This window comes from Apium graveolens, chromosome 1 (assembly GCF_009905375.1).
Source record: "Apium graveolens cultivar Ventura chromosome 1, ASM990537v1, whole genome shotgun sequence".
Taxonomy (NCBI): domain Eukaryota; kingdom Viridiplantae; phylum Streptophyta; class Magnoliopsida; order Apiales; family Apiaceae; genus Apium; species Apium graveolens.
In genome coordinates this window covers 16,267,623-16,282,680 of record NC_133647.1, presented here as the reverse complement: position 1 = coordinate 16,282,680, position 15,058 = coordinate 16,267,623, and the positions used below count along the sequence as shown (strand labels likewise).

The 15,058-nt window shown below is 38.9% G+C and overlaps 1 non-coding gene across 1 annotated transcript; it reads right to left on the bottom strand.

Annotated features, from left to right (window-relative positions):
* Positions 1-1,545: 1,545 nt before the first annotated feature.
* Positions 1,546-1,652, bottom strand: LOC141682657 (small nucleolar RNA R71). Its single transcript, XR_012559884.1, has one exon. It is a non-coding gene; the product is annotated as a small nucleolar RNA R71 (small nucleolar RNA).
* Positions 1,653-15,058: the final 13,406 nt, after the last annotated feature.

The following is a 15,058-nucleotide window of genomic DNA, read 5'->3' as shown; positions in this document are numbered from 1 at the left end:
GTGAAACTTACTCTTGTTTCGTACTTGGTTTTTTTTATTTGAGTATAAAGACTACGTTTATTATACCATGCTTTCATCGGAACCCACGTTGATGATGAGTCCGATTATGGGCTAATCGTTATCATGGGATTCTAGCGGATTTATTTATGGATTTCTTTAGTTAAATTATTTAGATGTCTTAGTATGTGGTGATTGTATGATAACCTAGTATTGGTTGTGCGTATTCGTCTTATGAGTGTCGCGAACTTATAAGATAGTGTGTTAATTCTTAATGAAGCGAAAGTGAATCTAAGGATTTAGAACTTGCCATGCTAGCATAGGTTCATGTATTTGTTATGCATGATTTGTGGGTAATTTTAACCATCTTACTTGCCCTATGTAATCAAGATAGATAACTTGTGCTTAAACGGTTATATTGTCAAATTCTTTAGACATATAGGGTCTCAATATAATTGGTGTCTATTCATCTTCTATCTCTTTTGTGGTGTCTAGTAGTATGGTACTCGTGCAACGAAAGTTGGCGTTTATCAGTTTCGTGTTATCTGATTAGTGTCATCACCATTTCATGCTAAGGTTAAGAACAATAAGGCTATTAAAGGAAGTATTTAATGAAGTTAGAATCCCATGTTTGTCATATATATTAATTCAATCAATTTTATTCTCTTAGTTATAATTGTTAGTTTAATTCTTAGTTATAAACAACCTCAATTTGTTATCGTCTTAGCATTGAATAATAACCATACATTGTTGTTTAAGTGCATAAATTAATTAGTTAACCAAAGCCAGTCTCTGTGGGAACGAACTAGAAAAGATTCTATATTACTTGCGAACTCGTATACTTGCGTGTATTATTAGCGCGTGTTTAGCGACTAACAAGTTTTTGGCACCGCTGCCGGGGAACTGCAATGTTAATTTATAGTTTATGTGCTTTCCATCAGTGGTCGTTAAAGTTCATTGACTCGGACATTGTTACTTATTCCTTTCCTTGCATTATTTCAGGTACTCTAGCGAGGGTGTATGCATACGCGTTCGCGTACTCGTAAGAGAACACTGGATAAAGACGAGGAAGAAGTTGTGGTAGTTCGAAAGGAAGTTTTTGAAGAAGAAAAGAAGGTTAAAGAAGAAAAGAAAGTCGAGGAACCATCTTTAGTAGAGATGGGTGATCAAGCAGAAAATCCTAAGGCTTTGATGGACCATTATCAGCCTAAGATCAATGACATTCAGTCAAGCATCATCAGGCCAGCCATCAGGGCTAACACTTTTGAGATCAAGTCAAGCATGATTCAGATGATATAAAACTCAGTTCAGTTTAGGGGTTCTCCTACTGAAGACCCCAACATGCACATCAGGGATTTCATCGAGATCTGCGACACTTTCAAGTTCAATGATGTGACTGAAGATGCTATCAAGTTGCGACTCTTCCCGTTCTCTCTGAGGGACAAAGCTAAGTGCTGGTTACATTCTCTACCAGCAGGGTCTATCACCACTTGGGAAGATCTTACTCAAAAGTTTCTCACTAAATTCTTCCCTATGGCGAAGACTGCTGCAATCAGGAATGCTCTCACTCAGTTTGCTCGACAAACTGGAGAATCTTTGTGTGAGTCTTGGGATCGATATAAGGAGATGCTAAGGAAGTGCCCACACCATGACATGCATGATTGGATGATTATTAACTGTTTCTACAATGGATTGGGTGCTACTTCTAGACCCATGCTCGATGCAGCAACAGGAGGAGCCTTGTGGGCTAAAAGCTACGATGAAGCTTATGAACTTATTGAACTGATGGCTGCTAATGAGTACCATAATCCTTCCCAGAGATTGACTCAGGGAAAGGTAGCATGAATTCTGTAGTTGGATGCAGCAAGTGCTATAGCTGCCCAACTTAAGGCTTTGACGATGAAGGTGGACACTTTGGCTAATTATGGAGTTAATCAAATCACTAGTGTCTGTGAGCTTTGTGCTGGTGCCCATGAGACTGATCAGTGCACAATTTCTAGTGAATCAGCTCAGTTTGTGAGCAACTTTCAGCGTTCACAGCAACCTGTGCCAGCCCACTTATCATCCCAACAACCGCAATCATCCTATTTTCAGTTGGAGCAACGCTCAGAAAGTGGTTCAACAGCCTTATCAGCAGTATCCAACTAAGCAGTACAACCCCCTGGTTTTCAGCAACCGCAATATGCACCAAGACAATAACTCCAGCTGCAACAAGCTAATGAAAAACCAGAATAGAGGAGTTGAAGCTTATGTGCAAAAGTCAAGTTATTTCTATCAAGACCTTGGAAAATCAAATTGGGCAAATTGCCAATTCCTTGCTAAATCGTTAGCCTGGTACACTACCAAGTGACACTGAAGTTTCAGGAAAGAGGGAAGCTAAGAAGAAGGTAAAGGCAATCACTTTGAGGTCTGGAACAAACTCAATCGTTGACTGAAGAAGCTGGGGCTGAGAAAAAAGTAGAGCAGCGGGAAGTAGAAGATGAACCAAGGAAGACTACTGTTGAGCACACTCCTCCTGAGGCTAATACAGGGGAGAAACAGATCTATCCTCCACCGTCGTTTCCTAAGCGGCTGCAGAAGAAAAGGCTGGACAAGCAATTTGAGAAGTTTCTAAAAGTGTTCAAGAAACTTCAAATCAACATACATTTCGCTGAGACTCTTGAGCAGATGCCTAGTTATGCAACAGAAGTTGCCTCCGAAACTTAAAGATCCAGGAAGCTTCCCTATTCCGTGTACTATTGGGAAAGTGTCTTTTGACAGATGCTTATATGACTTGGGAGCTAGCATCAATCTGTTGTCGTTGTCAATCTTCAAGCAGTTAGACTTACCTGATCCATAACCGATTTATATGACCTTACAGTTGGTCGGCCGTTCTATTACATATCTGCGAGGTATTGTGGAGGATGTCTTGGTCAAGGTTGATAAACTCATCTTCCCTGCTGATTTCGTAATTCTTGATTTTGAGGAGGATAAGAAGATTTCCATAATCTTGGGAAGAACTTTCTTGGCGATTGGCCGAACCTTGATAGATGTGTAGAAGGGTGAGCTCACAATGCGAGTGCTGGATCAGAATATAACTTTTAATATATTAAATGCTATGAAATTTCCTACGGAAAATGAGGAGTGCCTAAAGGTGGAGTTGGTCGATTCTGTGGTTACTTCAGAACTTGATCAATTGCTAAGGTCTGATGCCTTAGAAAAAGCCTTATTGGGAAATTCAGATGGTGAAGATGACGAAGGTGAAGAACAATTGCAATATTTGAATGCTTCTCCCTGGAAGAGGAAGATTGATATGCCTTTTGAATGTCTTGGAATGGAAGAATTGAACAAAGCTCCTAAACGCCTCAAGCCATTTATTGAGGAAGCTCCCACTCTTGAGCTTAAGCCTTTACCTAAGCATTTGAGGTATGCATTTTTAGGTGATGCATCTACTTTGCCTGTTATTATTGCATCTGACCTTTCAGGTAGTGACGAGGAAAAGCTTCTGAGGATTCTGAGAGAGTTCAAATCGGCAATTGGCTGGACTATAGCAGATATCAAGGGAATCAACCCTTCTTAACGCATGCATAAAATTCTGTTAGAGGAAGGTAGCAAGCCTATGGTCGAGCAGCAAAGAAGACTTAATCAAATCATGAAGGAAGTAGTGAAGAAGAAAATTCTTAAGTGGCTAGATGCAGGGATCATCTATCATATTTCTGTCAGTTCTTGGGAAAGCCCGGTTCAATATGTGCCAAATAAAGGTGGAATTACTGTGGTAGCAAATGAGAAGAATGAGCTTATTCCTACAAGAACATTCACGGGGTAGAGAGTTTGCATGGACTATAGGAAGCTGAACAAGGCCACTAGGAAGGATCACTTCCCTTTGCCCTTCATTAACCAGATGCTTGATAAATTGGCTGGTCATGAGTACTACTGTCTTCTGGATGTCTATTCGGGTTACAATCAGATTTGTATCGCTCCTGAAGATCAGGAGAAAACTACCTTCACTTATCCATTTGGTATTTTCGCCTTCAGACGAGTTTCTTTTGGTCTGTGTAGTGCGACATCCATATTTCAGAGATGTATGATGGCCATCTTTTCAGATATGATTGGCCAGAATATGGAGGTGTTCATGGACGACTTCTCTGTATTTGGCGATTCTTTTGATGAATGCTTGCAAAATCTTGGACACGTTCTCAAGAGGTGCGTTGAGACTAATCTGGTTCTCAATTGGGAGAAATGTCACTTTATGGTACGACAGGGCATTATTCCCGGGCACAAGGTTTCTAGTAAGGGTCTTGAGGTGGACAAAGCCAAGGTGGGGGTCATTGAGAATCTTCCTCCACCTAATTCTGTTAAGGGAATTAGCAGTTTTCTTGGTCATGCGGGTTTCTATAGGCGTTTCATCAAAGACTTCTCTAAGATTTCAAAGCCATTGTGCAGTTTGCTAGAGAAAGATGTCCCTTTCAAGTTTGATAACGAGTGCCTTGCAGCTTTTGAGACATTGAAGAAGAGTTTAATCACGACATTGGTCATAACTGCACCTGATTGGAATGAACCTTTTGAGATGATGTGCGATGCAAGTGACTATGCAGTTGGAGCAGTTCTTGGGCAGAGGAAGAATAACATATTTCATGTGGTCTATTATGCTAGCAAGACCCTAAATGGTGCCCAGCTGAATTATACTACTACGGAGAAAGAACTTTTGGCTATTATCTATGGTTTTGAGAAATTTTATTCTTATCTACTTGGGCTAAGGTGATAGTTTTCACTTTTCACTAATCACGTTGCAATTCGTTATCTAATCTCAAAGAAGGACTCGAAACCTAGATTGATTAGATAAGTTCTTTTGCTTCAAGAATTTGAACAAGAGATCAAGGACAGAAAGGGAACTGAAAATCAAGTCGCTGATCATCTCATACGTTTAGAGAACCCCAATGCTACTTCATTGGACAAGACATTGATAAATGAGTCTTTTCCTGATGAGCAGTTATTCATAGTGCAAGCAGAAGAACCGTGATTTGCAGACATTATGAACTACCTTGTGAGTAATATTATACCTCCCGACTCCATTGAGAATATCACCATTCCAGTTAGTTTATGGTAAGGGGTGTCATTTGCCTGTGGAGCTCGAGCATAAGGCATATTGAGCTTTGAAGAAATTGAATCTTGACTTGGATGCGGCTGGAAAGAAGAGGATGCTTCAATTGAATGAACTTGACGAGTTTCGGCTTCAAGCTTATGAGAACAACAGACTGTACAAGGAGAAAGTCAAGAGGTGGCATGATCGGGGTCTAGTTCTCAAATCATTTATGCCGAGGCAACAAGTTCTTTTATTCAACTCTCGTCTCCGTCTTTTTCCTGGAAAGTTGAAGTCAAGGTGGTCAGGGCCATTCATAATCAAAATTGTGTTTCCACATGGAGCGGTGGAAATTTTTGAGAATGATATGGGCCAAACATTCAAGGTAAATGGTCAGAGGTTGAAGCATTACTATGGTGACACGGCAAACTGCGAGGTGGTTAGTGCCGTTCTATTGTCCATTTGAGCTCAAGGTTCTACGTCGAGCTAGCGATGTAAAAGAAGCAGTTCTTGGTGGGCAACCCAAGTTTGTTGTACATTAGTAGGTAGAGAAAGCAAGAAGAAAGGAGAAAAACATAAAAAAATCAGAAAAAGAAAAAAATTCAGAGCCAACTTCAGTAGCCAAGTGCGCCCGTGCTGATCAAGCGCGCGGCCACGCTGTTTTTCCAGTAACCAAGCGCGCCCGCGCTGATCTAGCACGCGGCCGTGCCAGTTTTCCAGAATGTGCGCGCGCCCGCGCTGTCCTAGCGTGCGCCCGCGCCAGGTCCCTGTTCGAAAAAAAATAATAACAACAGAATAAAGAGAAAAATTGGGACTTTTACTCCAAAATCAATTCCAACCCGATTTTTACTCTTCCACATCCCATAATTCCCTCTCTCAATCAAAACCATTATTCCTACGATTCCCATAAACAATTCCTACTTCTATTCCATATCTAATTCTCACATTTCCACCTATAAATACACACACACTTATACACAAACTTCTCCACCACTTCACAAATTCTCAAACACTTAGCTTTTATTTTCTCTTATTCAATCCCAATGGCACCCAAGAGGAAAAGAACACATGTTAGCAACAACACCACCGATTCTTCATCTGCGGGTGGTGTGAGGCCAAGGTTTTCTACTCCTGAGGCTTCTCTCGAAGCCTATTGCGAATGAGCGAGGTTTTCTGCCATCAGGGAAGGATGGTAAGCTGTTGGAGATGATTCTTGATATGGGATAAGTTCATTTTTATGAGGCTCCCGTTGTTGTGCCCATGAGTGTTGTGCGGGAGTTCTATGCTAACGCTAAGGCGGAGAAGAATGACTTCATGGTGGTTAGGGGGATGACTGTAGAGTACAATGTTGATGCCATTAGGAGGGTGATTGAGCAGCCCTCGAGGAAGGCCGGTCAGGACACTTGGAATGATAAGACTCCCGAGGACTTCGACTTGGATCTGATCATTGCGACTCTGTGTGTGCCTGAGACTCACTGGAAGTTCAAGAGGGGCACTACTGATTACTCCACGTTCCCTGCGTTGTTCATGAATAGGTTTGCATGGGCTTGGAACTCTTTTATTTATGCTAACATCATGACATCTTCGCATGTGCATGAGATTACGGTAGAGCGTGCTCGTCTGCTATGGGGTATTCTGCAGGGTGATTATATTGATTTGGGGATGGTGATTTATCATGGGATTTTGCGATTTTTGAGAGGAGGTACTACATGTGCTATTTTGTATGCGTTCGTTGTGACGAAGTTGTGTGTGGCAGTTGGTGTTTATTGGCCCGCACATGAGCAGCTTCAACTTCCCAATGCTCCTATTGATAGTTCTACACTGTTGAGTATGCAGTAGTGGGGATGAGGTAAGCTTGATTTGAAGGGGCTTAGTTCCTCTTTTGAACATCTACCAGGTGGGAGGCCTCGCGATCAGATGTATGGGGTGGAACGCAGCAAGCAAGTAAGGGAGCCCGGAGAGCTCAGTTAGGAGAGGAGGCTGGTTCGTCACAGCAGCAGCAGGAGGCAGCAGGAGCAGATGTTGGAGCTGGTTTGAGTTCGACGCAGTATAGGCGTCTAGCACGGAGGATGGATGCGATGCACGACATCCATAGTCGGTTTGCCTCCTGATACAGTCCCGTTGAGGGTGAGGATTCTGATTCGCAGTAGGTATGCCTGAATTCCTTACTATTACCTTCACTGAGGACAATGAATATTTTAAGTTTGGGGGTAGTAGTTGATGGAATATGTTTTGTGTGAGTCACATTTAGTTTGCATATTCATGATAGTTTAGTACATTTAGTTTGCATATTTTGCCATGTAGTTTTTTTTTATTTTTGGTAGTTTTTATGATATATTGTTCATTTAGTTTCATGCATTTGCACTATAACGTAATTCCTTAGATAGTTTTTCCGATTAATTTGTGATATTGATGTTAGTGTAGTGATGTCATATTTAGTGATATTAAGTCGTATCAAATTAATTTGTATGCTAAAGACACTTGTATTTCACTAAGTCTTATAGGTTTCTAGAGTGCTAGATCATGATCATGGTTTGTTTGTTTGTCGAGGTTTAATTGTTTGTTTATATTTAGAATTTTGGATATTCTCTTAATAATAAAATAACATGGATATTTAAAAATTGGAGAAAATTGGATTTTATTGCTAGTGTGTGGCTAGGTGTCAAATGGCTAGTAGTCGGCTTATATTTTTATGAATAATCTATGGTTGAGCGAGATGGAGCGAAACACACTCGTTTAGAATTTTGAAAAAAAAAGAATGGTGTTATGTATAACTGATCACGAGTGGGCTCTTTAGTACTCGAGTTATTAAGTTCTTAGGGGACTTTGTGCCTAGTGACCTAAGGCTTTAATAGTCTGGATCCGCTAACCTAACGCTCGCTACATGGGTACTATTGTATAAGTCTTTTGTGGACCTCACTTATTGCACGATCAAATAAGCATACTTATGTTGTTTTGTTATGAATTAAAGCATGAATCCACGATTAACTCCGTTATAAGAATTGAAGTGTTATAAGTTATTTTGAGTCTAGCTTTTATTCTATTTATAAACTTGCGATTGCTTTGGTAAGTAGTGAGTCATGATTGTTGATCTAGTTGCGATAGTATATCTGTAAGCAGTAGCACACACACGTCTTTGGTTCATAGATTGATTTGTGATATTTGGTTGATCTTTATGTGAATAACCGCATTTGTTAAGGTGTTGCTTGTTGATTGGTTTAGTTATTCTATGGGGATCGTTGCATTCATTTAGTTGCATTCATGCATTTTTATTTCTTGTTTTTCGAGTCTGCTTATGCTTGAGGACAAACATTGATTCAAGTTTGGGGGGATGTTGAGTGGCATTTAAGACACCTTATTATGCTCCGTAAAGCTTTGAATTGGTGTATTTGTACTCAAGTTATTGGTATTTTAATATATTTTCTAGTATTTGTGCATTTCAGGCATTAATCTGAGAATAAGGTGAATTAGCATTGATTTGATGCTAATATGGTGTTAGGTTGGTGTTTAAGGAATAAAGCTCGCGAAGACCGGCTCAAATCTGCAAGAAAAAGAAGAAATCAAAGTTTTGGCAAAAGCCCAGCGCGCCCGTGCTGATCAAGCGCGTGGTCGCGCCCAAACTTCAGAGAGCGAACGCGCCCGCGCTGATTAAGCGCGCGGCTGCGCCGTGTCGGGTTTCAAGAATCCTGTTTTAAATAGAAGACTGAATTCTGGACTTCTCTGCTGATCAGGGTTGCTATATAAATAACTTTAGGTCGTTTTTAATAAGATATCAAGCCTGAGACATATCAAGGAGAGCTGTGAGAAGACCGTGTTAGCACGATTCAACGAAGAAGATCTTGTTTTTACTTGTGAATCTTTGTTCTAAGTTGTAAATTGGATGCTAGTTTTCTTATTTATAAAACTTACTCTTCTTTCGTACTTGGTTTTATTATTTAAGTATAAAGACTACATTTATTATACCATGATTTTATCGGAACCCACGTTGATGATGAGTCTGATTATGGGCTAATCGTTATCGTGGGGTCCTAGCGGATTTATTTATGGATTTGTTTAGTTAAATTGTTTCGATGTCTTAGTATGTGGTGATTGTATGAGAACCTAGTATTGGTTATGCGTATTCGTCTTATGAGTGTCGCGAACTTATAAGATAGTGTGTTAATTCTTAATGAAGTGAAAGTAAAATTAAGGATTTAGAACTTGCATTGCTACCATAGGTTCATGTATTTGTTATGCATGATTTGTGGGTAATTTTAACCATCTTACTTGCCTTATATAATCAAGATAGATAACTTGTGCTTAAATCGTTATGTTGTCAAATTCTATAGACATATAGGATCTCAATATAATTGGTGTCTATTCAGCTTCTATTTCTTTTGTGGATGTCTGGTAGTATGGTACTCGTGCAACGAAAGTTGGCATTTATCAGTTTTATGTTATCTGATTAGTGTCATCAGCATTGCATGCTAAGGTTAAGAACAATAAGGCTATTGAAGGAAGTATTTAATGAAGTTAGAATCTCATGTTTGTCATATATATTAATTCAATCAATTTTATTCTCTTAGTTATATTTGTTAGTTTAATTCTTAGTTGTAAACAACCTCAATTTGTTATCGTCTTAGCATTGAATTATAACTATACATTGTTGCTTAAGTGTATAAATTAATTAGTTAACCAAAGTCAGTCTCTGTAGGAACGAACTAGAAAAGATTCTATACTACTTGCGAACTCGTATACTTGCGTGTATTATTAGTGCGTGTTTAGGGACTAACACTTTGCAAAAGAACACAGAACTAATGTATGAAGTACAGACTCCGAAGCTTCATTGCAAACATGACACATTGTATTACTGATACTTGTTTAAGACGAAGGAGATCCTTTATTGGGAAATAGTTAGTCACAACACGCCATAGAAAATTTTGAACTTTTGGAGGAATTTTCAAATTCCACAATTTATGCCAGAAACCTGAGTTATCATTTTCATGATTAACACGTTTAGAAGCTTGAAGCATGTTATAAGCACTCTTAACAGAGTAAGAACCCAGCTTCTCATGTCGCTAATACCAGTTATCCTCGACTTCAGCTCCTAGAGGTATAGACAAAATGAAATTAACACCTCTTTCTATTTATACGTCATGGAGTGGGTCCACGTCCCAGCTGCTTCCTCCTGTAATCATAATGGAGGATACTATTTGTCCTATTAATACTTCAGTAGAAGAATGAACGTAAGGGTCGTTATGGTCAGGAAGCCATGGAGTGTTCATTATAAACACAGAATCACATTTTCCAATACGGCAAGCACTCCCTTGCTTAATTATGTCCTGAGCGGCAAAGACATTGTGCCATATATAACTTAGATTATTGCCTAAGAAAGATGTCGATAAAGATTCCATCTCCCCCTCAGTCTTGGTGATAGGCATGATTAGGGGAGTTGGTAATTCTCGTCTCACAGACTCAAGAAGTGCAGGCAGTGGGATATTGAGCTTACCCATGATGGCTCCCAAAGCAACAAAATTTTGCATTTGTAAGTACATGTGGGAGTCCACCAAGGCTTGAATGTCTACCTGTTGACTCTGCACCAGTGTAGTGAAAGCATGCACTTGAGTTGTGAGTTGTTCATTGGAGGTTTGTAGAGTTGAGACTTGACCTTGGAGAGCTTGAATATGTAGATTTGTTGATGTAGAGACAGGTAGAGATGTGGAAGTAGATGTTGAAGAGCCAAAAGTTTCTTCCACAACCTGTTTGATACCATCCATAAGCAAAGCAGAAGGCTCATATCTGGTTTGATGAAGCTGGTCCAACTTGATCTTTGTATTATTTGAATTGGTGATATGTTGTTGGACCACTTCATGAAGAGAAATGAAAGATTATCTCAGATTTTTGACATCTTTTTCCACAGAAGTCAGATCAAGCCTTGCCATTTGATCAGCAAAATGTTTAAACTTGGAGGTGATCATGACTTGAGATGGTATGATCTCATCCATTTTTTCCTTCACCAGCTTCCTTATCTTTTCTTCATGACCAATCATCTTTACTTCTAGAACTTTACCAGAGAGGTGAAAAGCCTTGAGCTGAGCTTTGTAAACTTCAGTGACTGCATCATAAACATCCTATGGAGTCGAGGCCTTGGCATTGCTTCCAAGAATAGTGACATATTCATCCCAAAACCTAGCCAAGGCTTGATCCATCTCCAAAAAAAATCTTTGGATAGCCATGCATCTACATTCCCATCTTATTCTACATCATTTATAATTTTCTCTTGTTTTTCAACTTCTTCATTGTATGTTAGCATAATGGTTTGATAGTCCTGATTTCTCATATCTGAAGTAAGTAGATGCTGTGAGATATTTGCTAATCCAGAAATTTGCTCAATAGGAAGATCATCCACAGATGGAGGTTGAGAGTCAGTTGTTTGCAGCCATTGTGAGAGGAGGTGTGGTTGTTGAGATTGTGAGGTTGATGGTTGACGTGAGGGATCAGAACCACCTATGACAGAAGTCACAGTTTGACTCACAGATTTCTCTGTATTTATGATAGAGTGTTGTTCCTCACCAGTTATGGGAACCTCCATTTGAATTGGAGGGGATTTGACTATGCTACTGTCATTTGCAACAGTCTCAAACTCTTGTGTGTCTTGTACCACACTGTCACTTGAATATGCTATTCTTGCATCATCTATGACAGGATCATTGGCAATTGTACTCCTAGCTTCAATTGTCAAAGCAATTTCAGCCAGGGTTTTGAGGGGAGTTGTCCTGGAACAGAAACCTCCAATTAAATTGGAGAGGATTTAGATAGCTCCCCCTCATGAGTATTACCCTCAAACTTAACAGTCTGTGAAGACTGATATGCACATGAAGGTGCATTTGAGATCTCCATGGGGTCTTCAGTAAAAAATGATGAATCCCCTAGGTTTGTGTTGGTATCATCAAGGTCTACCCCAACATGTAGCCTCTCACAAACTAATTATGGTTTCTGGGTGGTGAACAAGGTTTCTTGAACCAAGTCATTTGAATGGGTTTGCACTTGAGAATTAGATTCAAACATTTTGTGAGAAGAAGAAATTAGAGAGATGAGTAGAGTTTGATCATGAGTGAGTGTTGACAGCTCCCCTGAGTGAATGAGGGAGCTTCAATAGATGTGCTCTCACTATGTGTGCCATCCTTATTTCTGCTACCATACACTTGGATTTGTTCAAGTGTTGGCTGTGCAGACTCTTTACAAGATGCATTGGGGAGAATGCTCTTTTCAATAGAAACATCATGTTGAGAGGATGTCTCTAGAATCTGTTTTGGCCCCAATTATACAACTGCATCCTTTTGGGAGGATACAGAGGTGGTTTGAGTGGTCAACTAAGTTTTCTTAGCCTTCTTTATTTTTCTGACCAAGGGTGACTCAGGTTGTATTTGTTCCTCACCACTCTCATTCATTACTGTAAGGGTTATCTCCAATCTCTTCTTTTTACTCACTTCATCCTTTTGAGAGGATGAAGTGGTTGGTTTCCTAGCTGCTATTTGTTTTGAAGAAATGGTCTCAGCTCGGGAAGGCCCCTGTTGGTCTTCCTGTATTTGAACTTCTACAGGTTCAGGGACCAAAGTTGTACTAGGTTGAGCATTTGATCTCATATCAAGCATAGGGTAAGGGTAAGTCCTAAACCTCTCCATCATGAATGGAGTGATTTTCACACTCACATTTACCTTATTCTTTGTAGTAAGTGAACTTAATATTATTTTGGACACTTGCTTACAATTGCCTATTCTACTATTGTCTATACCATTCAAAAAATGTATGTCTGTTACTTTATGATTTAAAATAGACATAATAAATCTAGGAAAGAAAATTTCCTTACCTCTAGCAGATTGGGGCATAGTTAGCCTGGTTGCAAGTTCTTCCAGGATCAATAGACCAACATTCAAGTGTCTGTTCTGGGCTATTGAGAACACCAGCTTTTGCACCACACTTGAGATGTTGTCATATCCTGTCATCCTGCATGTGAAGGCCCTCACTATAGAACCAAACACAAAGGACCATTTCTTCCTTAGGTTTATCCTGTTCAAACTTGCCAAGTTGATTCTTCCACCATAGTTGATGAAGTCCATAAACTCAGTTAGTTCATCCTGGGTTGGCACCTCCACTAGATTTGCAGTTGGAAGACCCAAAGCTGCATTCACATCTTGCTCATTGAACTCTATCCGTTGGCCTCCAATTGAGCATGTCACCATTAAGGACACAGAGTTGTCAAGCATAACAGTTCTCACCACTGCTGTTGTCCAGAATTCATGCAGAACATCTAAATATAGGACCGGGTTAACTGTTAAAGCACCTGCAAGATAGGATTCAGACAGAAATTTCACAAACCCCTTGAAACTATCAAGGGCTTGGTTAGCATAAGTGAAAGCGATGTAGTTGGTTCCTTTCTCTAGGATTACAACTCTAACATTGTTGAGTGCTATTGTTGTTGAGTAAGAGTGAATGGGTAAGAAAAATAAGTGAAAAAGAGTTTGAAACGAGAGAGAAATCGGTTTGGAATTGAAAAAGCTAGGTCTTTTAGAGTTCTCGAAGGCGTAAGTATATGTGTATCGAGATGTATGGGTATTTATAGTAAAAGTGAATGACTTATCGAGAACTCATTAATAAACGTTTGGAGTTTGTCTATCGAGAAGTCATTTTAGGAAGTGAAAAACATATCGATAATTCATTTTGTTTTATTCTTGTAGAGAACTAAAAATAAACTTATCAAGATATCAAATAAATACCCAGTTTATCCAAAATAGACTGAATTGTTTCCAGTTTTTATTTGAATAAATTAAAATAAAATCAGAATAATTTTGTTAAAAGTATTTTACTCAAATAATTTATTGGATTAAATTATTTCAGTTCTGAGTTATTCATAAGTCTAAAATTATACTTGTAGAGAACTCTGTAAGTTAACACATATAGAGAACTCTATAATGGCTTATCGATAAGTCATAATAAAGCTTATCGAGAAGTCGCTCGAGAAGTCAGTAAATTGACTTATCGATAACTCACTCGAGAAGTATTAAAATGACTTGTCGATAAGTCAGTTAGACTTATCGAGAACTTAGTTCTCTATATACTTTTGATTACTTTGATTCTGCCTTGTGTTAATTTCACATATTGAAAATGTAAATCAACAATTAGACAGCTTTCTTAGAATATGAAAAATTCCAAGCTGAATTTTGAATTTTGAAAAATAAATATGGAGTGATTTCTAAAATATTTATAATTCATATTTCAGTTAATTTCTAATTAAATCAAATTAATTTTGATTTACTAGAAATTAATTCGCCGCAACACATTAGCTGAGTTCTTGCCTTAGGATGAAGAATTAAGCATTCCAATTTCACCTACAAGTCTAGTGAAAGTTGCTTCATCCAAATGTTTAGTAAAAATGTTAGCTAATTATTTTTCTGTTCGAACAAAAATGAGCTCAATGGTACCATTTACAACATGTTCTCTAATGAAATGGTACCTTACATCAATGTGTTTTGTCCTAGAGTGATTAACTATATTAGCCACAATAGATATAGCACTAGTATTGTCACACATGATTGGAATTTTGTGTAACACTAGGCCATAATCCATTAGTTGATTTCTAATCCAAAGTACTTGAGCACAACAACTTCCAGCAGCTATGTATTCAGCTTCGGCTATGGAAGTTGACGCATATTGTTGATTATACCATGATACAAGTCTTTGTCCAAGAAACTAATAGCTTCCAGTAGTACTCTTTCTTTCAACCCGTCATCCAGCAAAATATGCATCTGTGTATTCAATAGCTTCAAAACCAGTTCCCTTAGGATACCACAAAATCAAGTTTGGAGTCCCCTTCAAATATCTGAAAATTTTCTTCATAGCCATCAAATGTGATTCTTTTGGATTGGATTGAAATCTTACACACAGACATGTAGCAAACATGATGTCTGGTCTACTTGCAGTTAAGTAAAGCAATGATCCAATCATTCCTCTGTAGCTTGTAAT